Genomic DNA, 26,972 nt, shown 5'->3' on the forward strand with positions numbered 1-26,972 from the left:
AGCCGGCGCCCACCGAACAACGACGGCTGCAACCAAAAAATAGCCAGGCGTTGTGGCGGGCACCTGTGGTCCCAGCTACTTGGGAGGCTGAGGCAAGAGACTCGCTTGAGCTCAGGAGTTGGAGGTTGCTGTGAGCTGAGATGCCACTACCCAGGGGGACAGCTTGAGGCTCCTGTCTCAAAAAAAAAAAAAAAAAGAGACTCTGTCTTAAAAAAACAAAGACTCTCATTCTGATTCAGCTCCATCCTGGACTCTCCCAGCAGAGCTACTGCCCCCCTTTGTATTTTTGTGGCATTTGGCACATAACTCTGTTACAGTGCTCCCAATACTTCCTCTTGTAACTGTCTTCTCCACCAAACCCATCCCATATTGAATCCTTAACATCTAGTATGGTATCTGCCATGTAGCAAGAGCTAAATAAATTTTGCTAAAGAGCTAAATAAAAGGGTCAATCAGTTGAAAATAAAATTGTTTGCAACCCACTTCTGTAGGTTTATCTCAAATGACTTCTCATCTCCCCTCCTCTATTTCAACCAAATTGAATTACTTCTCCACATGGACTTCCTACCATATGAAAGAGTCAGGCTGGCTATTCATTCATCAAACCCATTTTTTCTTCTCCTTGGGTACAGTTTTCTTTTCTCACTAGACTACATTTTCCCGCACCCCTTGTAGTTGGTTGTGGACCTGTGACTAAGATCTATTCACTGGGATGCAAACAGAAGTAATTTCATCACTTCCGGGCCTGGTCCAAATAAATCCCCTAAGCATTTCCTTCCATGTTTTTTCTCCTTTTACAGCTCAATGTACATGAGCATAGCAACCCTCATGGTGTTAAGGATCAGACAGCCAAGATATGGAAAAACTTGGTCCTTCAATCACTGCTTTTCACTAATAAAAAGGAATGTCCATTTTGCACTTTAAAGGAGCAAAGAAACTTCTATCCTGTGAAGTCACCAAGATTTGGAAATTTATCGGTCATACCAGCAAACTATCCCTAGCCAACATACTGATGTTGTATCTTTGTTCCTGTAGTCTCTGTATATTACATGCCCTTGTTGCTAATACGTGCCTGTCCAATTGTACTCAAGCTTTGAGACGCTATGTACACCTTTACTTGTACTTTCACAGTCATTGTGCTTCCACTGAAATACGCTTTATATTCACATCTCTTAGATGCAGGTCATGTTCTGCTTGCACTACTGATATTTAAGTTACTTTTCCAAACTTAAGATATTAATATTCAAATAATTCTATGATAGGAATCATGTCTTACTCAACTGTGTTTCTCCACAGCATTCAACACTGAGCCTTGCAGTGATCAGACCTATAAGACATTTTTTAAGATAAGTATCTGTGCTCTGTATATTCATTGTAATGTTTTAGACTTCAAGTGCTCCAGCTTTGTCTTTCTTGGCAGGAATATTGTTTCTGTTTTATTGTATATCCTCTTTTTTTCTTGATGTTTATTCTTCTTAGGCATTTTTCCTCCCTATTCGCTAAACTCTTTCCCAGTGCCGTTATGTCCTCCTAGAGGGCCCATGACCAGAATGACCACGATATTCCCTATTCCCACATGTGGCTCTCCCATTGATGCACTGGGCAACACTAACCAGTAGAGTTTTGATAGGTCTTTACGGGAGATAACACAGTGATTGCATCTTTCTTCCCCAAAGCCCCAAATGTCTCTGTCATTTTGGAAAAAGTGAAATCATCTATTTTCAGTTGATGAAGTATAAATTAAGAATTTTGTAGAATGGAACCCAGTCTGAGGTTGGCTTTGTCTACTTCATTTGGGCCATGAAGCCCTAATGGGAGCCATTTGAGGTTGGAAAAGCTAAACATAATCGGTCTGGGATTTCCTGAATTATAATGAAGACAGTAACATTTAGACACAGAACTCAGAACATTAAATCCTCTGAGAAGAAGGAAGATTTAAATTCCTCTAGGGCAAATAATGTTTTCTTTTTATCATTTTCATCCCCTAAATGGAAATAAATTTAGAATGGTTTATGCCCCGGGAAAACTGGGTTGTGGTCTTTAATGTCTATATATCTAAGCCTTGCAAAGGTTGATTTTTAGGTCCTGTTAAAAAAAAATTATAGAGAGAGTTTTAAAAATGAGCAGAAAGAATGAACCCTTTATTCCTACACAACACGAAAATCCTAGAGAAAAGTCCAATTTTAATGTGGCACCTAGTGGGATTTTTTGCTGATATATGTGCTCTCTGTCTTCTGAGTACCTGCTCACACCTTACCAGGGACCAGGACAGAAGTGCCACAGGTTGGGAAACACAAGCACTGGAGGACTGAGAACAGGCCCATAAGAAAAGCTGCGATGGTGCAGCCAGGCGTGGTAAAAGGTAGAGGGCAAGTAAGGTTAAATGTGGATACAGAGTTCGGTGAGTCTCAAGCAGACAATACATTGTGGAACTATTTGATAAAGGCAAAAGGAATGCAGTATGGTGATTAGGAAATAGTGCCATGTATGACAGAAAAGTCCCAAAGCCTTTAGCTGAACCACATGCAGTTGAGAAAAGAAAAGAGACTGTGAGTATTGCTAGCAGCGGTTCTCAACCTGTGGGTCGCAATCCCTCTGTAACAAGGAAAGTACGTCGGGGCATTAGGAAGGTTGGGAACCACTGTGCTAGAGGAATACATTATCTATCAAAGCAAGATCAATCTCTGAAGATTTTTTCAGAGGAAACCAAGTTAAGAAATCCTATTTTTTTCTCTTCCTTGCTTTGTTTCACTACCACCAGGACTTTATTAAACAGCAATCAGTCTAAAGCACTCTGTGATGAAGGATGCACTCTAGGAAAAGTGCTGTCATCAGGCCTGATTGTAATTCTACCTCTGCTACTTAATTACCAGCTCTGACCTTGGCCCATTTACTCAGCTCTCTGTACCTCAGTTTTCCAAGGGGTTGGGTTGGCTGATCTCTAGAGCACTTCCTGATTCCCGAGTTCTCTGATTCCCTGATTCTTGGCTTCAAAGTTTTTCTACCCTAATTTATATTCCTTAATATTTATCACAGGTGTAGCCCAGATAGATTTCTAAGATCTGCCAATCCTCTGAATTCATCACCCAGTAGAGAAAGCTTGCTTAAGAATCAGAAATTAATGAAGACCTATTGCTTTAATTGGCCTAAATTGAGATGAACTGGGATAAGATTTTCAGGTAGTCTGACTGCTCCGTGGTGAGTTGAAGATTCAAAGCACCTTAGGGTTGGCTAGGCACTGAAAATGTAGGAAGGTTAATCCCTGTATGTGAGACTCTGAACTCATGAATTATTTATTATTTTCTGTAGGCATATCTTAGAGCCAGCTCTGTTTGGTGTTAATGTTCATAAGAAAAGGGTTTGGGTTCAGAGTGGCACCAGGAGACGTTGGCTGCCAATCTTTCTAGAGCAGGTTTTACCCGATAGACCTTTCCTGGTCCATTTGTAGTCTATAGTGAAACAGGCAAGATTGAAAGCTCAAAAATGTCATTTGGCAACAAATTTCAAATGTATCTAAGTCCCTAGGTATGTATTAGCTCCCAGAGATTACCATGTAAATCTGGATATCAATTTTATTAACTTACAGGAACTTGTATTTCTGGCCATGCAGGTAGTGTGACTGGTGCATTGTTCTCCACCAAATACCTAGTTGGGATTACTTGAGGAGCAAAGAACCATAATAAAAGAGTAAACTTAAGAGGAGTTCATAAACTAAATAAAAAAGATTAAGAGGCTCCCTTCTGACCAAAGAATAACCCTGCTAGTGGAATATAATAAATGACCCTTAGTACTTATAGATGTAACACTTCTGGTCTTGTACTTGTAACTGACAATAAGAACCTACAAATGTCTGGGAGTATGGCCAACAGGACACAGAAGCAAGATTCTTCCACCCTGTTTTCATGAAAGTAATGTGCGTGGGGCATGCAGGGTAATTGTAGGAGATACAATCCATGTGTTCATAAGTGACCCAGGTTGATTCAGATCACTCTGTGTTTAAATTATAAATATAACATATTGGTTTACATAAAGCAAAAGGACTGATGGGGAGATACATGTCAGGGATAAAGGAGGGGAGAGATAGGAGTTTATGTGCAAAGTGGTAGGCCCTAGGAGGAGGAAAGAAAACTTTTGGGAACAAAGCTTGCAAATTACCTGAGGATTTTAAAGTGCACATTATGATTCAGTAGGTGTGGGCTAGGCTGAAGCTCTCTATTTCTCACAAGCTTCTAGAGAATATCGATCTGATCCAAGAGCCCTATGTTAGGTGGCAAGGAAGGTTCTAGAATCTCTTCACTCCACCAGAATGGAGATGGCCTCCACGGTGAACTGGAGGTGAAAATTTATATAATATTTAATTTTATAATTATATTCTATTTGTAAAAGTGACGTGGATTTATCCCTATGGGAGTGATATTATTACATTTTTATCTTACACTATTTTAGTAAAAACAGTGAGTTGTTTTCAGGATATTATGTAATATTAGTACAGGTATACATTAAATAGCAAAAAACATGACATAAGTATGCAGCTGACTTAAGGAAAAGTGCTGACACAGAGAAGGAACCTATCTATACCCACTATCCCATTATTCAGATCATGGGGTCCTATTCTTATTTTAATACAGGTTCTTATTTAAGCTGTACAATAGCTTTATGAAGTTGGTACTTTTATCTCCGTTTTAAAGATGAGAAACATGGTTTATACTCAGTATTCCATTGTGAACTCTTGTTCTCATTTTAATACAAGATCTTATTCAAACTGTACAACAGCTTTATGAAATTGACACTTTTAATCTCATTTTTTTTTCTTTTACATGAGAAAATGAGTAGAATTCTCTGCTCGTTGGGGATTTTCACCCATCTCAGGCTATTGTCTATCACATTTGACATTTATTCAGTGAGGCACTCCTGCCCTTCTTCCTAGGCATTGCGGTCTTTGAGCACTCCCCTTCCTGCACACTTACGGTTAAGCAAATCTCCTTGGTTTTGACTCATTCACTGTTTAGGTGTGTTAATACTATCAGTAAGAATACTTTCTCCACCCTGGAAATCACTTTGCATCTTCATACTGATTTTCTACACCTTTGTCCTTATTCATTAGGTACTGATTTTATTGTTAAACACCCAAGGTACATTCTTACTTTCAGTTTCAACTCACTATATCATCCATGTACTGGATATTTTGATCCCAACTAAATCATTTGCTTATCTAAGGCAGAGTAGTGATGGCAGAAGTCCAAGCAAACCCATCACAGTGATATCCAGTATAATGAGTACTTCATGCTTTTCCTTTGTAATGAGATCTTTCTACTGAGCTAAGGCTCTGTATGCAAAAGATTGACTACCAAGAATGGAAGTCATCAATAAGTTTGATCTTACGGTCTTAGAAACCTTGGGGTGACTTAGTTTAATTTGGAAAGAGATGCTGCTGACATAAATCCAAACAAACTTACTGAGAGGCAAAGCCATTAAAACAACCCAAGTGCTTAGACACAGAACCAGAAGGATCTGGGGACAAATAATCCTGCAATAAAGGGTAATAAACATTTGAGAGAAGTCATAAAATCAGAGATGGCAGAAACAACTTGTCCAAAAGATAGAATTGGCGAATGAGCTTATTAAAGAAAAAAAAAATGGTGAAGAAATCAACTGCAAAATAGGAAGTAAGACTGAAATAAAGATAAAAACAGAATTAGCCATTTTCTTTCTCTCAAGTGTCTTTATTAATCTTTGTTGTGTGGCATATAGAATCTGTACTACAGCTGACTTTCCGGTTATATTACTGAAACTAATAAAATGGCACACAAATTTCTGGACAAGTTCATGTACCCACTGGGCTTATCAGTAAAAGTAAACAGTATGGAGCAATAGTATGGCAGCAGCAACAGAAAGGATCCTTACCCAGACCATCAGAGAACTCACACCAATTTTGCTACTAGCTGATTATGTGAAATGGGTGAGTCACTTCCCAGCTGAGGACTTTAGTTTCCTCACTGATAAAACCATGATAGGAGACCAGATGAACTTAAGGATTATGCCAACTCTACCCTTTGCCTGCTTCAGAGTGGAGTTGGAATGGATGGCCTCTTGAAGTCTTTTCTAGAAAAGGAGCTCTGGTTTTTAATTACATAGAGACACAAATATTCCAAAAGTATGTCTACCCTTGTAAATATATCCCTGTGATGCCTTGGATAGTATCTATTGGTGATCAAGGAATCAGTTGATTTTTCTACCCCAACTTTATCAGAGGACCCTTCAGAACCTAGGGTTAGGGTGACTTTTAATTCAGATCACTTTTATGAACGTATTATGTCCATCCATCTATGTATCTGTCTATCTTTTTATGTGTCTGTGTGTGTGTATAAAATTGACTCTAAAACTTCTTGGGGTAGGTTATATCTATTGACTCAGGTTAAGTTTGGAGGAAAGATATTTAAAAGGCAGAACAGCTGCCCTGTGACACGATCATCTCCTGTAGTACAGAAGCCCAATTTTTATCAGTCAGACCTCTGAGGCTCTTGAGATTGATTCAGGCTAATCAAATGAGTGACTGATTTACAATAAGGAAGTAAAAATTCAACCATTAAAACATAAAACTCTCAGTAAGTCTAGACTATCTAGGTTCCCTGCATATATTTGCTTTCTCTTCTAGACAGCTGCCACCTCCTACAAGGCTGCTGTACTTGGCTTATAGCCAGTCAGGGGGGCTGGATGATTTTTAAGTCTTTTCTAGGTTTGAAGGCTGGACATACCTGTTTCCCTTCTCCAAAGTGAACAGTCATGCTAGCTACCTGGATCGCTCTGCTCCAGACAGGACGGAAGACACAGAGACCTACTCATCCTCTCCTCTTCCCTTTTTCCAGTTTCTGTGAATTCCTCCATGCTGTAGCTACCATAGTATTGCTTGTTCAAGCAGGCAGACAGCAACTTTATGACTTAGGTTAACTTTTTCTGAAATTCCAAGTTAGTCTCAAGGCACTGTGGAAGCTATCCAACTCTCCAGTGTGTCCTCAGCACACAGATTACAAACTGTGTGAGGGTGTGGCACTTCTGTGAGTGAGCGTCCACCCTTCATGCACGCTCTTCCTTCTCTTAGGGGCTTCCCCCCATCCTTCCCTTATTCTGAAAGTGCCTCAGAAAAGCTGCCTCTGTACCTACCACAGCCTTGAGTTAACATGGACTGAGATGATCTGTTTCTCTTTGCTCTCAGCCTGTAATGCTTTCAGAAAGCACACTTTGCAAAATCCTTCTTGCAATATGTGGTAAATTATCCTGAAGCCACATGCAGCCTTCTGGATCCTTGCATGTGGCCTTTTGACTGAATCCAAATTTGACAGAATAAATCCCTTCCCATAAAGGACTATTGAGTGAAGTCTGAATTCAGTTGAGGGGCTGCATATGGAGATCTGAAAGGCCATACGGGGCCTTGAGGCCAGTTTCCTCCCTCCAGGATGTGTCTGAGAGAATTTGAGTGGAAATTTGAAGCACCAGACTCACTGCTGATACCCCCAGGAGTTGCCGTGTGGAAGCCCTGAGCTGTCCCTGGTTGAATCTGAGCTGACTAGGTGCACGTGGGCTCAGGGCCTGCCACAAGGGAAGAGTAGCATTCTCCAGGCTCTGTCTGTGAAATGCTCTACTAATGTTCTTTCATGGCTATGCAAAAGCCTTGGAGATTCTCAGCACTACTTAGAACCAAATGGCATTTTAAGCACCCTCAGTATCTTTAGTCGGGCCATGAACTTAATCTGTGATTCCAAACAGCAGTTCTTTGTCAGCACTGCTGAACTAATTCTCTCTTGCTACCCAGATGGGTGAAGATGAACCTGTCTCACCCAAAATTCCACGTTTGAGACTGCCTACTTCCAGAATAAGGACAAATTGTATTGTCACTGTATAGTTCCCACAACAGCTGGAGGAAAATGTTAGAGTAGCCTTGTGTCCCTTCCAGATGTACCTTCTGTAGCATCCTCTTTGGAATCTGTCTATACATCTGCTGCCTTTTTGCACTGAGAGAGCATTCCTCCCCCTCTCCAGATTCCTCTCTGGTCATTTTTCCCCAGTCTCACTCACCTAGGACAGCCATATTGCAGCCATATTGTTATTATCACCTATAGATACCAAGTGTGCTCTCACTCCAGGATCTTTGCCCTTGACATTCTCTCTGGACACCTGCCCAGACCCTATGAGTTGTTTCCTCACTTTATTCAGGCTTTGGCTCAAATGTGACCTCATCAGGGATGTCTTTGCTGCCCACTCTACATGAAACTGCACCCCCACTGCCTCACCACTCTCTACTCCTCTTGCTTAGGTTTTCAACACGTCACTTACCACTGCTTGATGGAGTATGTGTGTGTGCATGTATGTATTTCTTTCTCATTGTATGGCTTCTCCAAGTAAATTCTAAGTTTCATAAAAGCAGACAGTTTATTTATTTAAGACTTCTCCATCTTAGCTTTAATTCCTGCTATACCCCAAGCGCCTAGAACTATACCTAGGTATTGAATGCATGGTAAACATTCAAAAAATATTTGTTGAAAAAAACAATGAACAAACCTCAATTTAAGTTTTTACTCTGTTGCACTGGTGGAGTTCCCAATCTTAGCTATTTATTAGAATCACCTGGAGGAACTTAAAAATGTATCAGATTTCAGGGCTCCAGCCTAGATCTACTAAAGCAAAATGTCTGAGGGGAAAATGTTCAGGGATCTGTATTTTTAATACACTTCTTGGGGTTTCTGATGTGCAGTCAGATGTGAGAACCAGTGGTCTACGCCATAGTTTTGGGAATATGGACAGAAATGTAGGGTAGTGGTTAGCATGTGGATATTGAGGCCAGTCTGATTTCGTCTCTTAATTTTGCCACTTCCTTGCTGTTAGAGCAGCGGTTCTCAACCTGTGGGTCACGACCCCTTTGTAACAATGAAAATACATCCTGCATATCCGATATTTACATTATGATTCATAAGAGTAGCAAAATTACAGTTATAAAGTAGCAACGAAAATAATTTTATGGTTGGGAGTCACCACAACATGAGGAACTGTATTAAAGGGTCATGGCATTAGGAGGCATTAGGAAGGTTGAGAACCACTGTGTTAGAGGTTACTAAATCTTTCCAAGCTCAGCTTCCTCATACAGGTTGAGTATCCTTTATCTGAAATGCTTGAGGCCAAAGTGATTTGAATTTTGGATTTTGGAATATTTTCATGAATCTAATGAGATATCTTGGGGATGGGACCCGTGTGCAAACACAAAATTCACTTATGTTTCATATATACCTTATATACATAGCCTGGAGGTGATTTTGCACATTTTTAATAATTTCATGCATGAAACAATTTTGCTGTTTTTTTCTAGGGGAGGAGGGTTACTTTTATTTTTTGAGATAAGGTCTCACTATTTTACTTGCCCAGGCTGATATTGAACTCCTGGACTCAACACATCCTCCCATCTTGGCCTCCCAAAGTTCTGGGATTACAAGCATGGGCCACAATGCTAACCCTCAGCAAAATAGTTGTGACTATACTTTGACTGCGACCTTTCATATAAGGTCAGGTGTGGAATTTTCCACTGCGGCATTATATCAGCATTCAACAAGTTTCAGATTTGGGAGCATTTCAGATTTCAGAACTTTGGATTACAGATGCACAATAGTTACTTAAGAAGGGTACATAACAGTACCATAAGATGCCAAAACCTTCATGTTATGAGGGCAAGTGAGAGTCAGGAAAACAGCCTATCGTTCCCCTGGGGACATTAAAGGATTACCCGGTGCAGAGAGGACTGCAGGACATTAGCACCCGCGCTGCAATACAGATCTAGAGCTTCAATTCAGGGCTGGAGCATGGACCAGTCCTACACCCTTTTGTGTAACATTAAAGCATAAGAAACATGGTGTAGTGTCCCAGTGGCTTCCCTTGCTGTCAGGGTGGGGCAGCACCTGTACATGGATGGAGCTATGTGTGAATCAGGGGCCAAGACCAACAGTCTAACTATCTGGACAACCTTTCTTTATCAGGCTATGGAATAAAATCATCTGACTTGCCCACCGCTATGTTATTGGAACTGGAACATAACGTGGGAAGTGAACATTGCTTCAAGCTTAATTCACAATCCCTACACCATTATCTTTCTCTCTAGTCAAAGCCTCAGGAATCATTTCCCATTTTATTCCTACTTGATAGAAAGCTTCTATGAAACCTGCTCAACCGATTGCTGAAAATGTGAGCATATCTGTTTAGCCAGTAACGGTGATAATGTTTTACCATAACGAATGCATTTGGTATTAGTGAATATAATACCAGTGTAATTCCATAACAATCTTTACATCCTTTTCTATTAAAATTTCATTGCATCCCCCTGTATAACATTTTAGCACAGGCTTACAGGTGTGTGTACATACATACACACACACATGCAATAATAATATAGGTAGTATATAAATCATCTGATATTATTTATTTACACGAATACTGACTAAAAAGGGGTCTGGCTGCTTTCTGGTTTTCTCATTGCTAATCTTGTGTGTGACATATCACAGTTCACATTTGTGCAGTGGAATCTGAGTTGTTTCCAGTTCACCGACTTTCTTAAGGCATTGGGTTGGAAGTGGCTTTTGAGGAAGGGTGAGTGAGCGTGCCCCGTCACTCACAAAGTAGATCCCGGTGGGGCAGCATTTTACAGCTCCGTTACTTGTTAGCACCTTTGTTAACTCCGTCCAGTATGATTTGTTTTTTCTTCCACTACATTCCAGCTGAAGTGGGAACACCTACAGATATAGTCTGAATTTTTTTTAAGTGTTTCCCAGGGAGAAGTAACTAGAGCTCAGAGTACATTTTCAGTGACCCAATTTGAGACTAACAATTAATTAACTATGTGTAGAAATGTCACTTAAAGAAAAGCCTTTGTCAATATTTTAAAATTTCTTCTATGGATTTGTTATTAACTTCTAATTATAGACTAATTACTCTCTTCATTATCATAGAGGATCTTGTGTGTTGACACAGAATCTATAAACGTTGCCAATGAGACGAGTGTGGATGCAACACGCTTCCGTATTGCCCAGCGTGTTTGCTTCCCCACGTTATCAAAGAATGAAAGGGGGGACACAGCCCCCATGCTGTGCCAGTAGCAAAGCTGTCAGCCTGAGAACTCTGGTGTTAAAATGCGTGTGATGGGATTTTCGGCACCCAGGAAAATGACTTCAGTGAACTTTCTGATTTCACTTCAAAGAGAAGTTTAAGGTGATTGATAAGAAGGAGAAAAAGATGGGCCTTGTTTCCAGATAGCAGCTTTGAGATGAATCACTGAAGTAGCTTGCTTGAGGCAGTAAGTGTGAGTGTGTGGGTGTACGTGTGAGAGAGAGAGAGAGAGAATAACAGAGGAACAGGGACAGAAAGAGTGTCTGTGTGTGTGAGATTTTGTCTTCCAGTAAAAGAGAGACAATAGACTTGTTTTCTCAGAAAACGAAACGGTAGGTTTACTTGAACAGAAGACAATGTTAGCACTACTCAGGGAAGGACGCAGTCACATTTGGCGGCTGCTTTCTGTCCCCTTGCATGCCACCTTGATAGATCTAGCTGCACTATTCTCCACATATGCTTCCCTGTCTGTAGTAAATAATACCATCACCCTCTTTTGCTAGTTGGCCACAACTTTTATTATCCCATATACCTTAAAGTCACTTCTTATTTCAGTTAAGTCCACTAGAAAGACAAAGTATCTAGGCTGTGTTTGACCCCCCTCCCCACAAAGCAAAGACATTTTCATCTCCCATGAGTCTCACAGCACTGTGCTGGAAATTTGCAGTGAATGGAGGTGCCCATGCCTTAATGCCTTGGGGTGAAAACCAGGTGCCATCCACTGGAGTGAATTTCTAAAAGGCAAAGGTTTTCCCAAAAAAAACCCTTTTCTGTATTGTTGTATGCCTGACATTAGTGTCTTATTTACAGTTAATGATCAATAAATATGTTTGGAATAAATGTATATGTCCTATTTTGTGCTCTGATAATTCTTCTGAGTCCCATTTTGCAAGGGGAACATTCTGTGATAAAAAACAAATTTATCTCCTCTCTCACACTTGTTCTCCCTCTCTCTCTCACACACACACATACACACACACACCCCACATTCTCAGTGGCTACCCTAAAAAATTTATGCTGTGGTTTTATTTGTCTAGAAACCACAAGAATTTTTTCTACCCTTTTGATAGAATATGTATGATGAAGTCTTAAAAAATTATCATAGTGACTTCTTAAGAGAAGTTACAAAAGGGTGTATGAAAAGAATCTCGTGTAAGAAAGAAACCTATAGTCTCTTCCCCTTTGTGGTAATTATTTACTCTGTTCAAAGGAAAAATTTCCTGGAACATTTGGTTCCAGGAAATGTTCTAAACATCAAGAACAAAAGGTTCTGGATGAGGAGAACAAAGAGATGGCCAGTCCTTGATCCAATCAAAGATTTTCATAACCTAACTTTTAAAATATACCCCACTTTTTAAATATGAGTAACTATTCTATTTTTCTATTTTTATAGTAACTATGATGCCATTGGCTAGGTACTTTTTAAACCTTCAAGTGAAATGAAGCTACAAACTCTGACAATGGCTTTAAGTCCTCTTAATCCAAACTAATACACATCTGCCCTCTTCCTCCATTTATTTATCAACTAATTTTAATACTGTAAGAATTGAACAGTAGAAATTTTTCTATAAAAGTTGAAAGTATGGGGGGGTAAAAAACCATATCTCACTAAGACTGTTGATCACAGTTGATTCTCCATGTATAAGTTTAAGAAGCAGAACACACACTATCTTCACTGGGCCTAAGTAAATGATCCTTCCTTGCCTCTTTAATGCCATTGAATGATATAATCCCTACTGAAGTTTAAAAGAAAGATGCTTGGGTGGATTTGGAGACCATCCTCCTAAGTAAAGTATCACAAGAATGGAAAAGCAAGCATCTGAAGTACTCAATACTAATATGAAACTAGTAGATGGACAACTACAGTCCCACACAAGAAACAAAATACACAATTAAATTCGAGTGGGGGGAAGAGGAGGAGGGAGGAAAAATGGGGGGTAGATAAGCTCTCACCTAAGGAGTGCAATGGAGGGGTACATGGCACACCTCCTGGGTAAATGGCTCATCTACAACTTGGACTTTTACCTAATAAACAAACAGTGTTACCTAATTGTTTGTACTCATTTATTAATCTAAAATGCTTTTAAAAAGTAAATTAAACAATAGAAATGCCAAGAAGGGAAAGGAGAAGAGGGAAGGAGAAGAGAGAATAGGGGAGGGGAGGATAGGGGAGGGGAGGGGAGGGGTGGAGAGGAGAGGAGAGAGAAAATGCCAAAGGAGGCAAGGATTTTTCTGGGACAATCACATACAAACTTCATTAAGTTGCCACATTTCAGATTGAAGTTCTATAGGTCTGCACTTCTCTGCCTCCCTGAGTTGACTAGTTTGGGCCACATGGATAAACTTATAAGAAACATTTCACTGGAAGAACTTTAACATCCTCTGAAATGACACCTGGAAGCTTCTTCCCTACACATCTCCTTGTTGACAAGTCCCTAGTAAGCCTGATGGCAATAAGTGGTTTGCTTGGTGAGCATGGGTAGTTAGTCATCTAATTCAAATGTTTCCTGGCACCAGGTTCTGAGACTCTGATAAGTACTTTCCACAGGTTAGCCGCTCTGGCCTGGACGCCCTCTCTACTGAAGAGTATTGGTATATGTGCTTATGGCCAATGTCTGCAGCCATGACTCTCCTTCACTTGGCTTATGCTGTTACCAAAATTGCTCTGATTGGTCTTTTTTTTCCTCCACTGGCATTAAAGAGGCAGGTAAGAATCAATCGTTTCTCCCTCTCATATCTCCTGTATGTCAGGGACAGGGATAGTGTAAAAATATTGCTTGTTCTCTATGCCAGTTTCCAGACCATTTCACTTCTGTGCACACATGCATACGCTTATTGATATACATTCACACAGGCACATGGCCACCTCCTCCTTTGAGATACACGCCATCTAGATACTGCTTATAACCCCTCCCCCTGCCATTATCTGTCAACGCCTTTTAGTCCACTGAAGAGTCTGCTCCTGGCCCACAGGGGTCTTGACCTCAACCTCTTCATGTTTCCTGATAACTTCAATATATTCATGAAAAAATCATGCAATATCCTGACCTCTTTGAACTCCTCATTTGTAGCAGCAATCTTTCCTTTCACTGCAGTTCACACATCCATTTCCTTCCCATGCCTGGTTTCTCCCCAAACTGCCCCATGTGCAAAATCTCAACCTTCCTTCTCTTTCACCATCACCCTTTATTTAGATGCTGGCCAGTGCAACCAGCCCTCAGCCCGGCCAGAGCCGGCACACTGACAACCCCGTGTAATCACCACTGCTTGTCCCTTCTTGCTCAGCCCAGATTCCTTGGTCCTTCATTTCAATCACTACCTTGCAAAAACTTATACCAACCCTTCCCTTATGTCTCTGCATTTTACTCTTTCAGAAAAATCGAGTTTGGAAAACCTCTGCCATCTTCTTTTCCTAGATCCCACTAAAGCTCCTGACCTCTACTGAAGACAAATAACACCCCAGAAGTAAAACCACAGTCACTTTAAATTCCTTCTCTCACACCCGAAGTTTGCATCCAATACTCCTTAGAGATGCTATGATTCCTTGATAGCCTCACCACAATTTCCCTGAAACCAGAACTTCCTTTCCTCCTCTCTATCCTCAAACCTCCCACCAACTCTGTTTTACCCTATAAGTCAGTTGAAGCCATTTTTCTATAACTCATTGAAGAACAGTAGCCACCAGGTAGGAACATCATCTTCTTATCAATGACACTTGCCCTCCACCCCTGCCCCCTTTGTCTTTCTGATAGTGAAAATTAAGTTCACATTTTTTCTAATCTCAACAACTTTGATCAACTACTCTCTGGCTCATCAATCTCTTTAAATCTGCTTGCTTATTGTCCTGAGCATGCCAACATATTTTAGGATGTCTCATCTAACACACAAACACACATACACAATACTTCCATTGACCACATACTGCCTGCCAGCATCTGCTCCATTTATCTGCTCCCCATCATGATCAAATTTCTTGAAAGTGTTGTCTACATAGAATGCTGTCTGCGTTCCCTCACATTACATTCACTCCTTAACCCACTGCAGTCTAATGTAGGGCCTAGATGTACATCTACTTTGTCAAGGTTCTCAGTGATTTCCACATTGGCAATCCAAGAGGTCCTCTGTGTCCTTGTCAAGCTCAAACCCTCAGCATAATTGGGCACAGTTGCTGTCTCCCTCTACCTGACATTTCAATGCATCTTGGGTTTTCATCTTGCTCTACACACATCCTCCAGGTGTAGCATAAATCATTTGGCTTTAAGTGCCATAGGTATGCTAATGGTTTCACATATATTTTTGGCCCAGGCCTGTCCCTTGAACTTCAAGCTTATATATACACATTCAATTTCTAGTTGAAGCTCCACTTGGGTAATTTCCAGACATCTGAATCTTTGACACACAAAAACTCCCAATCCCTTTGTGAAAATTATTTCTTCTTCACCTCTATTTTCTACATCTCATTGGAATGGCATCCTATTCATCCTGATACTGAAACCACGAGTCCCCTATATACAATCTAGTTGCAAATTCATTCTATTATATTTCCAAATATATGTTAGTTTTACCTTCTTAGTCCAGGTCTCCAGCAGCCCTCACCTGCAGTACTGCAGTCATGCACTTCTCAAATTCATTCTCCAAGTAACCGCAAGCATGGCCTATTTAAACACATATCCGCTAATATCACTGCCTGCTGAAGATTTCTAATTGCTCTTGATTATGTACAAAATTAACCAAATTCCCCACCATTGCCTCTAAGAGCCTCCATGACCTAATCCTTGCTATAGCACCAAACACACTTTGAAACATGCAAATACACAACTGTGTTCTAACTAGATCATTTTTCAACTCTTGGAAATTCTAAACTTGCCTCTGCCTCAGAGCCTTTGCACATGTCATGCCCTTTTCTGAGAATGCTTTCCACAGCACCTTTATCCTTCACAAGGTTCCTCCTACTCATCCTTTTAGGAAGTCTCAGCTTAAATGTCTAGACCTTTCCTTAATTTTCCTATCTAACTCAGCCTTCTCCCCACTTCCCACTTCCAAAATATCGTATTAGCTATCTCAGCCCTGATTCACTTCTCTAGTATAATCTGTAATTCTTTTAACACACACTTTGAATGTATTCACTTGTATCTGTCTCCTTCATTAGAATGTAAGTGCATGAGGGAAGGAGTTTTGTTTGACCTGTTCACTCACCAATGTATTCTTCACGAGAGTGTTTTGCACATACAAAGTTCCCAAAATATATATTTTTTGAATTAATAAGTGAATGAATACCTTCAAACAAAGATTGGAGCCATTCCCACATATTCACTAGAATAACATTTTTTTGTTTGTTTACCTTTTTTTCTTCTTTTTGATGAGGCATTTTATAAAGAACACCATGGACAAACCTATATGGGGGGTTTGGAGTTAAAAGCTAGGCTCCGTGAGAAGAATCTTTCAGATTCTCCAAATTGCTCTGTGTTTGTGTCTGGAGGACAGAGGGAAGAGGTATGAAGAGGCACGTTTGGAAAAGGGTGGAAAAAAACACAACCCTCTCCAGGGAGGCATACGTTTTCTAACTCAGAAAGACATTACCCACAGATACAGAGGGTCTGCCTTTCGTCAAAAAAAAAGAAAGAAAAAAAATCCCTATACTGCCAATGCCTCTTTTTCTTCTCTCCTGTCTCTTTGCTTTCTCTTTCCTCAGAACTCCCAAAGTAGCAGCCACAGAAGGGGTGATCAGACAGAGCAGACAGACCCGCTAAATCATCTGGCCACGAGAGGAGGAACAAACAGCAGGGGAAATGGAATAGGGATTAAAAAAAAAAAAAAAAACCCAACACCAGGCTGCCAATCTTCAGATGGCTTTCTTATTTAATTCTGAATTTGCAGAAGGAAGCAAGGTTGTAAGGGAGAGAGTGTGTGCTGCTGTATTACCTTCCCGCGGCTGCCATAAAGGGAAGCAGGTAGTGGTTTACAGCTCTGAAGGCTGGATGTCCAACATGGGGCTCGCTGGGCTAAAACCAAGGTACTGGAAGGGCTCTGTTCCTTCTGCATCCTCTAAGGAAGCATTCAGTCCCAGCTTTCCCAGCATCCAGAGCCTGCCTGGTGTCCTTTCTTCATGGCTATGTCACCTGGCCTGTGTTGTCACTTCTCCTTCTCTTACTCCGACCCTGTCATTATATCCAGTCCACTCAGATAATTCCAGATAACCTCTCTACCAGAAAAGACTTAACTTAATCACACCGCAAGAGTCCCTTTTGTCATGTAAGGTAACATGGTCATAGGTTCTGGAGATTAGGACCTGGGCATCTTTGGGGAGACACTATTTATCCTACCACAGCTGGTTATAATTTAATTTTTTCTCTACTATTCTGTGCCAGTCACTATGTCAAGTCCTTTATATATATTGTACTTAATCCTCGCAACATCCCTGAAGTATAGGTACTCTCATCTTCATTTCGTGTATGAGGAAACTGCAGCTCAGTGATGTGAAGCCACTTGTTCTTATGGTGCTGTGTTGGTGACTCTGATAGAGCAGAACGTAAACCCATGTCTGCTGAGCCAGGGCCTGCACAGCTGACTGCGTGTCAGCTGGGCTTCTGCACTAACAGGGCCAGGCACAGAGGAAGCTCAATAAAGGTCAAGCCTCAGACAATCATGTGATGCCTCTGAGTTTTGAACTCCTCATAGGTCTATATATTCATGCCTTCATTTGGCAAATATTTACAAAGACTCTATGCCCCACCAGGCACTGTCCTAGGAATTGAATGAACACTATATTCAGATTGGCTTGCAGTTTAAAGGAATGATGAATTGACCAAGGGCCCATCACACAAGGGATGCCTCTAAATATTCCTGTCTCTTTTTTCTTCTTTAGAGTGTGAAGTCCTGAGGCTTTGTCCTGATTGCTCTGATTTGTCTGTGTTGCTCTCCCTGCAATTTAGCACATAATGGTGACTCCATATAACACGTGGTAAGCTGGATTGATTTCTACGTGAATTATACGTGACCTACCTCAAGGCACTGAGTTTTAGCCCTCCAGTGGTTTGTTAGGTAAGTTATAATCGGAAAAAGTCCACAATCACAATTTTCAAGCAATAATTATATTTTAAAACGGGAACTATGTCTTTGCACAGTTTCTTAACCCTGCTTCCCAATGTGTGTGAATGTGGGAGGGGAGGAGGTAGAGGGGGTGAAGGGATGGAGGATAGAGGGCGAACAAATGCTGGTGCTGGTGGAGAAATAGAAAAATAGGGCAAAGGACTCCCTAAAACTTATCCAAAGTATGGCTCTGAGAATCATCTACAGATGGGCTCATTCGTGCAAAGAAGAGGAAGCCCCTGTTTGAGTGGCCCCATGTAATGGCAAATATTCTCTGTGGTTTGGGACATGAGGCTTTTCGTCAATTTCCTATCATTTACTGTTTTTGACTCTTTTTTTGCTCCCTACTATTTTGTGTCACCTCTTATAATTTTCTGCGTTTCTTTTTCCTTTTTTCTGAAAGAAGAGCTTGCGCTGTCACTCTGATGATCATAGCTCACTATAACCTTGAACTTCTGGGCTCAAGCAGTCCTCCTGCCTCAGCCTGCCAAGTAGCTAGGACAGGACCACAGGCACATACCACCACACCTGTCATTTCTTATCTTGTAATATCATATTACCTATTATAAACAAACCTCATTTAAAAAATAAAATATAATAAAGATATTTTATGGGCCCTATTTCTTTTTCTTGAAAAGAAGTGTCTGTGAGCTGGGCACAGTGGAAAATGCCTATAGTCTCAGTTACTCAAGAGCCTAAGGGGAGAGGATTGCTTGAGCCCAAGAGTTCAAGTCCAGCCTGGGCTACAGAGAGAGACCTAAATACATTTTTGAAAAAATTCTTATGAATAAATAAAATAACTGAAATTCAGAAGAAGTATCTGTGAAACAAGTTTCTCAGTCAAAAGCCCAGAAATAAATCTCTGTACCAGAGTGCCTGTGAGCTAACAATCTCCTGCCAGATCTGAGTCAGGCTAATGAGGTAGCAAAGTCAACCTCTGTTAGAGCACCAGGATGCCACTGATGGGTCACTCCCTTCCTTGATACCACTTGTTAGGAACTCATTGAGGGCCTGCAAATTTAATGTAAAAATCTCCATAATTTAAAGAGCTGCTGGAGAAAAAAGGGTTCTGAGACAAGTAAAGAAAGTAAACTCTTCTTTGAGCCATAATATTGCTGGCAAGATTAGAGTAGACCAGAAAAGGGGGGGTTCTGATGGAAAGTGGAGGCTGACATTTCATAGTGTTAAAGGTATCTTCCCTAAGGATTAAATTCAATGTCAGCATTTTAGGTTTTAACATTAGAGTCATTAATGTTAAATGACTGAGTCTAAATAAACGTTACATGAGTCAGTCACAAATAAATGCCTCAGTGAAACTGAAGAGAAGCTAGAATGGCTCGAAATGAAATTCCTAACAGCCTGTCAGTCCTTTTCCTACTCTGTTTTATAACTGAATTTCACATAATTCTGGCTTTAGGGAAATAATGCAAGGACGTGGAGAGATCATGGGACCGGGCATCAGAAGAGCTGATTCTTAGTCTTTTTCTCTGCCAATAACCAGTTACATGCTGTGATGGCTAATTTTACATGTCAGCATTCCTAGAATGAGGAATGCCTGGATGGAGGTGAAAGCATTGCTTCTGGGAGTGTGTGTGTGTGAGGGTGTTTCCAGAGGCAACTGCCTCAGTCAGTGCACGGAGAGAGGAAGACTAGTCTTTACTGTGTGGGCACCGTCCAGCCAGCGGGGGCCTGGTTGGGACAAACAAGCAGGAGAGGAGGGATGGGCTCTCCCTCTGCTCTCTCTCCCTTCTGGAGCAGGCTGCGCTTTTTCCTCCTGCCCTTGAATATCAGATTCCTATTTCTTTGGATTTTGGCCTCTGGGTTGTGTACCAGTGGCCTTTTGGGGGTTCTTGGGTCTTTGGTCTCAGCCTAGAGGCTGAATCCTCAGTTTCCCTGGTTCCCAAACTTCTGGCTTCTCTGGTGCTCCAGCTTACAGACAGCCTTTCCTGAGACTTCCCCACCTCTGTGATCACGTGTGCCAATTTCCTCTAATTGATCTCCTACCATATACACTACTAGTTTTGTCTCTCTGGAGAACCGTGACTAATACCTGTGTTCTTAAAAAGGACACTTAATTATTGTGCCTTGCCTTCCTTCTGTGCAAAATATATGAGTTAGACAAATAAATTCCAAGCCTCCTTTAGATTTCTAAAACATTACAAATGGATGGCCAATTTTCTTTAGAAAGGAGTTTATTAATATATGGTTGTTAGAGCCCTTATTTTGCAAGATGTGAATGGATGGGAATTACATGAAAAAAAAAACTTCTGTAGTTCAAACAAATGTGGATAATGTAGAGTTAAGCAAAATTAGTCAAATCTCTTGACTACAGGATATTTCTGAGCCATTAACATGTAAATAGGTCTCCTGTGGTCATTCATTCCATTGACAGCTATTTATTAAGTGCTCCCCACACCTCAGAGCTACTCTGCTAGGCAAAACAAAGGATAGTCCTTGTCTTCATAGAATTTACAACAATCTAGTGAGAAAAATAGACTCATCACTCAATTTTACCAATAACACACAATTTTAATTGTACTACTGCTTTGGAGAGGAACATTGTGCTATTAAGCATGCATAAGAGAAGATCGTGATCTGGTCAGGGAAGAGTAGGACAAAATACTGGCACTGAGAATGAAGGGCTAGTTTAGGCTGAGGAGGAAAAGAGAAGATATGTCTTGATAAAAGAGCAACATGGTCAAAGGCACTGTAGTCACCAGCAACATAGGAGGGAATAAAAAATCCTCTAAAAGTACAATGAAGTCTGCAATGTTTCTCTCATTATTTGCTCTAGAAACTCTTATTTTTCTGTTTAAGAAGGGCCTCATGGAAATCATGTTCTCTGGAATATGCTTTAAATAACACTTCTTGAGAGTAATTCAATCTGGGTTGGTGCTCCATTACACCTGGCCTTAAGGGACTTGGTTCTGAAAGGCCAGTGGGTCTCGTTGCATGTGATCATGTGTAGACCACTTTCCCACCTATTTGTAGAATCTCTTAGCTTTACAATATGGAAAGGAGGAAAACGTGATGTATATACATGTGGAAATGGGAAACTTTTTTAGGAGACTGTGGACAACGCCAGTGAAGATTTTTATGTGCCACCTATTTGTGCAAAGAGTGATCTGAGACATACGTCAGTCATCTCTGAAACTATGAATGAGTGTATGTATATGAGGGATTGGGCAATATCAGATTGTAAGGAGAAATGGTTCATCACAAAGATGACATCACCTTATTTTTTAGAAGCAGAGGAAAAACTACTTTCAGAGCAAATTTTTAGAACAATCTGCTTCATCGATTTTAAGAGAAAAATGTGAGGTTTTTTTTTTTTTTTTTTTTTGGAGATAGAGTCTCACTCTGTCACCCTGGATAGAGTGCCTTGGCATTATAGCTCATAGCAACCTCAAACACTCCGGCTCAAGCAATCCTCTTGCCTCAGCCTCCTGAGTAGCTGGGACTACAGATGTCTGCCCCAATGCCTGGCTATTTTAGAGACGGGGTCTTGCACTTGCTCAGGCTGGTCTCAAACTCAAGCAATCCATCTACCTCAGCCTCCTAATGTGCTGGGATTATGGACATGAGCCACTGCACTGGCTAAAAGTAAGATTTTTGATAAAACCAAGATTCTCCTCTGAAATAGAGACATTTGCAATAATTAGGAGCTAATAGGTCTGTGTAGTAAAAAGGGCTATCATCATTGAAACAAGTTATTCTTATAAGAAGGATAGTCTGAGGTTGTGAATACTTTTAGCTTCTAAATCAAAATAAAACAAATAGGGGTTTAGTTTTCTTCAGTCACAAGAAGACTGAAGGTCAGCAGTTGCTGGCTTTGGTCTAGTAATCTGCCAATGTTTCTTGAAATTTCTTTTCTTTTACTTCATGGTCAGAAGATGATTGCCACTGGCCTAGTTATTCAATTATCACATCTCCCCACTGTCCTGGGAACTTCCCCTTTATATCTTACTGCCAAAAGTTGAACCTATGACTTCCCCCAACTATAAGGGAGGCTAAGGAAGAGAAAACAGGAAAGTCAGGATTGTCTTGGAATCTTAATTCATCAACAGAAGTGAGGCACATCATTGCTCAACCAAGTGTGGTTCCACTAGCAAAGAAAAGGGGAGCATGGGTATTGGGTGAACAACAATGTTTGCTCTAAGTGGGGACTGCACAGAGTTTGTTGTTGTTGCTGCTACTGTCATTATTCATTTTGTTTCTTTCCTTCCTTAGTTTAGTCCTCCAGATGTTGCGGCTTAGACTCCTCCCTTTTTGGGTGTATGTAAGCTGCTTACCTGCAACATTTGCCTCTCCACCTATATGGAGTCAGACAATCAAAGTGACAAACTCATTCCAGAAAGTGCTTTGAGGGCTGAGCTAGGCACTGACATCAGTTCATAGCTTCCTAAGGGAACTACTTTGAGGGTAACTATAGTGATATTCAGGGATGAGGCATGTAGCACTTTTTTTAGGATGAGTTTGTGAACTTAATTGTCCAACCCCGTATATCATCTTCTTTCAAATCAGAAGGTAATGCGGCTAAAATGTTGGAATCTAAAAATAAGCTGTTTATCAGCTGCTACTGTCTTCTATTCTTATTTGTTCAGGTTGTGCCAGTGCTAATGGTGAAAGTATTTTCCCCAAGCTTTTTCTCACTGTAGCCCAGTCTGTGATGGACATGCTTTATAAAGACCCTGAGAGACTCTTCTGTTCGTGGAAAAAAATGAGAGAGGTGGAAGATAAAGCACGAGGAAGTGGCTCTGGGATTTCACAACCCAACAAGACCTGCACAGATTATTAAACAGTTTCAAGCGACTTAACCATGACATGGAGCCTCCAGAGAACAAAAGGATCATTGTCACCAATGTCTCAGTGGAGGGAGCTGAAAAACTCCAGTACTCGCCAGCTATCAGAGAAAAGGAGAGAGAAAAGGAAGCAAATGGTGTTTATTTGTCTGGGCCGCTGGGCCAGCGTAGCCACTGTGAATTCTCTAAGGCAGCATCATGTGGATATGTTTGCACACATATATTTGCTTTGCAGAATAGCCAACAATCCCAGGACAACTGGCTGAAATGTTCCTATGGAGGAATAGTAAAAGTAAGGCACTTCTGGGTGGTGCCTGTAGCTCAGCGGGTAGGGCGCTGGCCCCATATACCCAGGGTGGCAGGTTCAAACCCAGCCCCGCCCAGCTAAAACAGCAGTGGCAGCTACAAAATAATAATAATAATAATAATAAAGTAAGGCACTTCTGTGCTTGCTTCAGCAGCACATATACTAAAATTGGAACTATACAGAGAAGATTAGCATGGCCCCTGCACAAGAATGACATGCAAATTCATGAAGCATTCCATATTTTTGTCTCGGTGGGTGACACATGTTTTGGGAGCAAGATACAAGGATGAGAGGAACTTTAACAAATGGAATCAGTATAACCTGGTTGCTTATACCCTCAATGAATCCCCAAAAATTAAAAAAAAATTATTTAAAAAGTAAGGCACTGCTAACTCCCCCTTTATATTGTCCACCTACTCACCAGGCATTAATCTGTTTGCACTGTTTAAATGAGAGTTTCACCAATAGCAGACATCATAGGCTAGCTTATGCTATTGTAACAAACAACCCTAAATAGCAATGCTGTATAACAACCAAGATACTGTCTTGTTTCTGCTGTGTGTCCATTTGTGAGTTGGCAGGGGTTTCTTCTCCTTGTCTTCCTTACTCATGGAAAAAAGTGTTGGAATTTCATCTTCTGAAATGTCACAGGTCAGTGAGGCTGATGGAAAGGGACATGGAATCATGCCTGTTACATTTCATTTCTCTCAAACTTCACTGCCTAAATAAGTCTAACAGCCTCAACCAATGTCAAGAGAGTGGAAAGTGCAATCCTAACTTATACCTAGAAGGAGAAGGAAATAGTATATCAGTGAAAAATAATAATGTCTGCTGTAAAAATTGATGTCCTTAGCTGGGCGCAACACCTCGCACCTGTAATCCCAGCACTCTGGGAGGCAGAGGCAGGTGGATCACTTGAGTTCAGGAATTCAAGACCAGCCTGAGCAAGTACAAGACTTGGTCTCTACTAGAACTAGAAAAACTAGCTGGGCATTGCGGCAGGTGCCTGTAGTCCCAGCTACTCCAGAGGCTGAGGCAAGAGGATCACTTGAGTCTAAGAGGTTGAGGTTGCTATGAGCTGTGACACCATGGCATTCTACCCAGGGTGACAGTGAGATTCTGTTTCAAAAAAAAAAAAAAAACCAAAACATTGATGTGCTACTACACAAGACTGTCCATTAATTTAATCTAATAAAGCACAAACTGGAAATGGCCTCAAAGTTTGTCTATTTACAAATGACTCTCTTCTGTGGTGCCCGTTCACATCCTGAGTCTAAAAGCTACATTTCCAAGAGACAACTCTATAAGCCTCTGGCCAGACACATTCTTGGCAGCATCTAATTCACTGGCTTTTTTCTAATACCACTCCTTCCATGGCTAACTTGAGCTGAGACACAACAGCTATGTCAAAATGTAAAATCAGTGGGATTTATTATAATTAATGTGTATAAACACTCCCACTAATTTTTTTTATTCCAGGCATCCATCTGAACTTCCCCCATCCTGATCCATTCTCTGTAGATGGAGCTTAATGATGCCAAAGGTTCAGAGACATAGTGAGAATGCTTCATGTTACTTTGAGATTTTTGAAAAATTGAAGTTTTATTGCTTGTTTCTAGTTCAAAATTATCCAAACCAGAGTGGGTATATCAAAAGAGTTTCATTAAAAGGACTGATTGCCTATTTCTCCACAGAGAATATCACCCCACCCCCTGCCTTTAGTCAGAGTGAGGGCTTTGGATGGAGCCAGAGTGGCAGTGAATGAGGAGATTGGCTTGAGCTATGGACTGATGTGTTCATCCCCTCACTGCACACTTTGCATCTCATTCTACATAAAGAAAGACCAATGAAACTCACTGTGCCTCAGGATTGGTGCCAAGTGGTTCTTAACCCCAGAAAGTCTGTGAGTGGGTGCCAAGAAGTTCATAAACCCCTGGCGTAGAATGCAAGACCATTTGCATTTGTGCATATTGCCATTTGCATCTATGCATTTATGCTTGGAAGAAGCTTCTTAGCTTTCATCAAATTCTCACAGGAATCACGATCCATAAAATATGAAGAATCTCAGTATAAAAATAAGAAAGAAGGTCTATGCTCTCCAGAAACTCACACAGGCTGGTAGTTTCACATTGCTAGAGAACAAATGCATGTTTCTAGGTCAAATATAAATCCTGTAAGGTGTAAACTGTGATGGTAAACTAAATAATCCTTCAGCAGGATTACCAAAGTCTATTTCATAAATTTTATATATGTTCAAATTTTGTAGTAAAATCATATGTAAGATATTTCAGACAAATTGTACTTCCTAGGTAGTAGCAAATTACATGTTAAAATTCATAGGAAATACACATGTGTACCTACACACACAACACACACCTTTCATGTTCTCCGTCTTACAGGTTACAGAGTTACAGAATCAACATGTTCCTTGCATCACACTTCCCTCTTTCCTCTATGGCCCAGCCATTCCCTTAAAGTACCTTCTCATTGGGTGGCACCTGAGGCTCAAAGGAGTAGGGTGCTGGCCCCATATGCCACAGGTGTGGGTTCAAACCTAGCCCCAGACAAAAACTGCAAAAAAAAAAAAAAAAAAGGCAACACCTTCTCATAGTTACCAACACTGTGACAATCTTCTCACCATTTTTCCTAATGACATGGCCACCTAGTTCAAAACTATGATAGGTATGATATCATGAATAAATATGGCTTAATTTCTATATGATAGAAGATAGCAATGTTATCTATGATAGCCTAATATCTCTTCCGTCCCTCTCTTCATAGTCCTTTTATCTCACTCTAGTGTTAATTTATCCTTTTCCTTTAGAAACTTTGTCATTAAGATCATGGAATAGCAGAAAGAACACAAGACTAAATGTCAAATGAACTGAGTTTAATTTCAGGCTCCACTGTATCTATTCCATGTGACTAAATTGCTCAACTTCTCTGAACCTGTTTCCAGAATGGGGCAATAATACATAAGCAACAGTGTAAGACTAAATGAAGTGTTGCTGTTAGATTAAAGAAAATAATGTATTGAGTGACTCTCAAGATGGCCAAATGGTAGCAACCCTGGTCAGAGGCTCCTGAGCAAAGGAAGAAAAACTGGATGGAATCAGAATCCACAAAGCCAAAGATGGGGAGCTGAGCCCAGAAAGAAGTTCAGCAAGCTGTAAATCCAAGGAAGAGCATTTAAGAACACAAAATACAGGTACAAAGCAGGCCCCAGAACTGCTTGCTAAAGCCGCATGCCTCCCGCGCCCAGTGGGTGGCCACAGAGAGTTCCCTGCTCCAGGCAGGCACAGAACTACTTGCTAGAGCCTTGCACACCCTGCAGGCTGTGGCAGAGGAGTCCCCCACTCTGGGAGGGCCCAGAATTGCTTGCTAGAGCTGCATGCCTCCTGCAGGTGGTGGGTGGCTGGAGAGGAGTCCCCTGCTCTGGCAGCCACAGAACTACTTGCTAGACTCTCACATGCCCCATGGGCTGTGGCAGAGGAGTCCCCAACTTAGGGTGGGCCCAGAACTGCTTGCTAGAGTTGCGTGCCCCATAGGCAGCAGAGGAGATCCCTGCTCCAAGGCTCTGGGCAGGCCAGAACTGCTTGTTAGGGCCGCAGATCTCTGGCATACAGCAAGTG

General features: G+C 41.0%; 1 non-coding gene across 1 annotated transcript; it reads left to right on the forward strand.

The window, feature by feature from the left end:
- The first annotated feature begins 23,478 nt into the window (after positions 1–23,478).
- On the forward strand, positions 23,479–23,585 carry LOC111722926. The gene has a single exon (XR_002771555.1). It is a non-coding gene; the product is annotated as a U6 spliceosomal RNA (small nuclear RNA).
- The last annotated feature ends 3,387 nt before the right edge of the window (positions 23,586–26,972 follow it).

This window comes from Otolemur garnettii, unplaced genomic scaffold (genome assembly GCF_000181295.1).
Source record: "Otolemur garnettii isolate 467f Iridium unplaced genomic scaffold, OtoGar3 scaffold00006, whole genome shotgun sequence".
Lineage (NCBI taxonomy): Eukaryota > Metazoa > Chordata > Mammalia > Primates > Galagidae > Otolemur > Otolemur garnettii.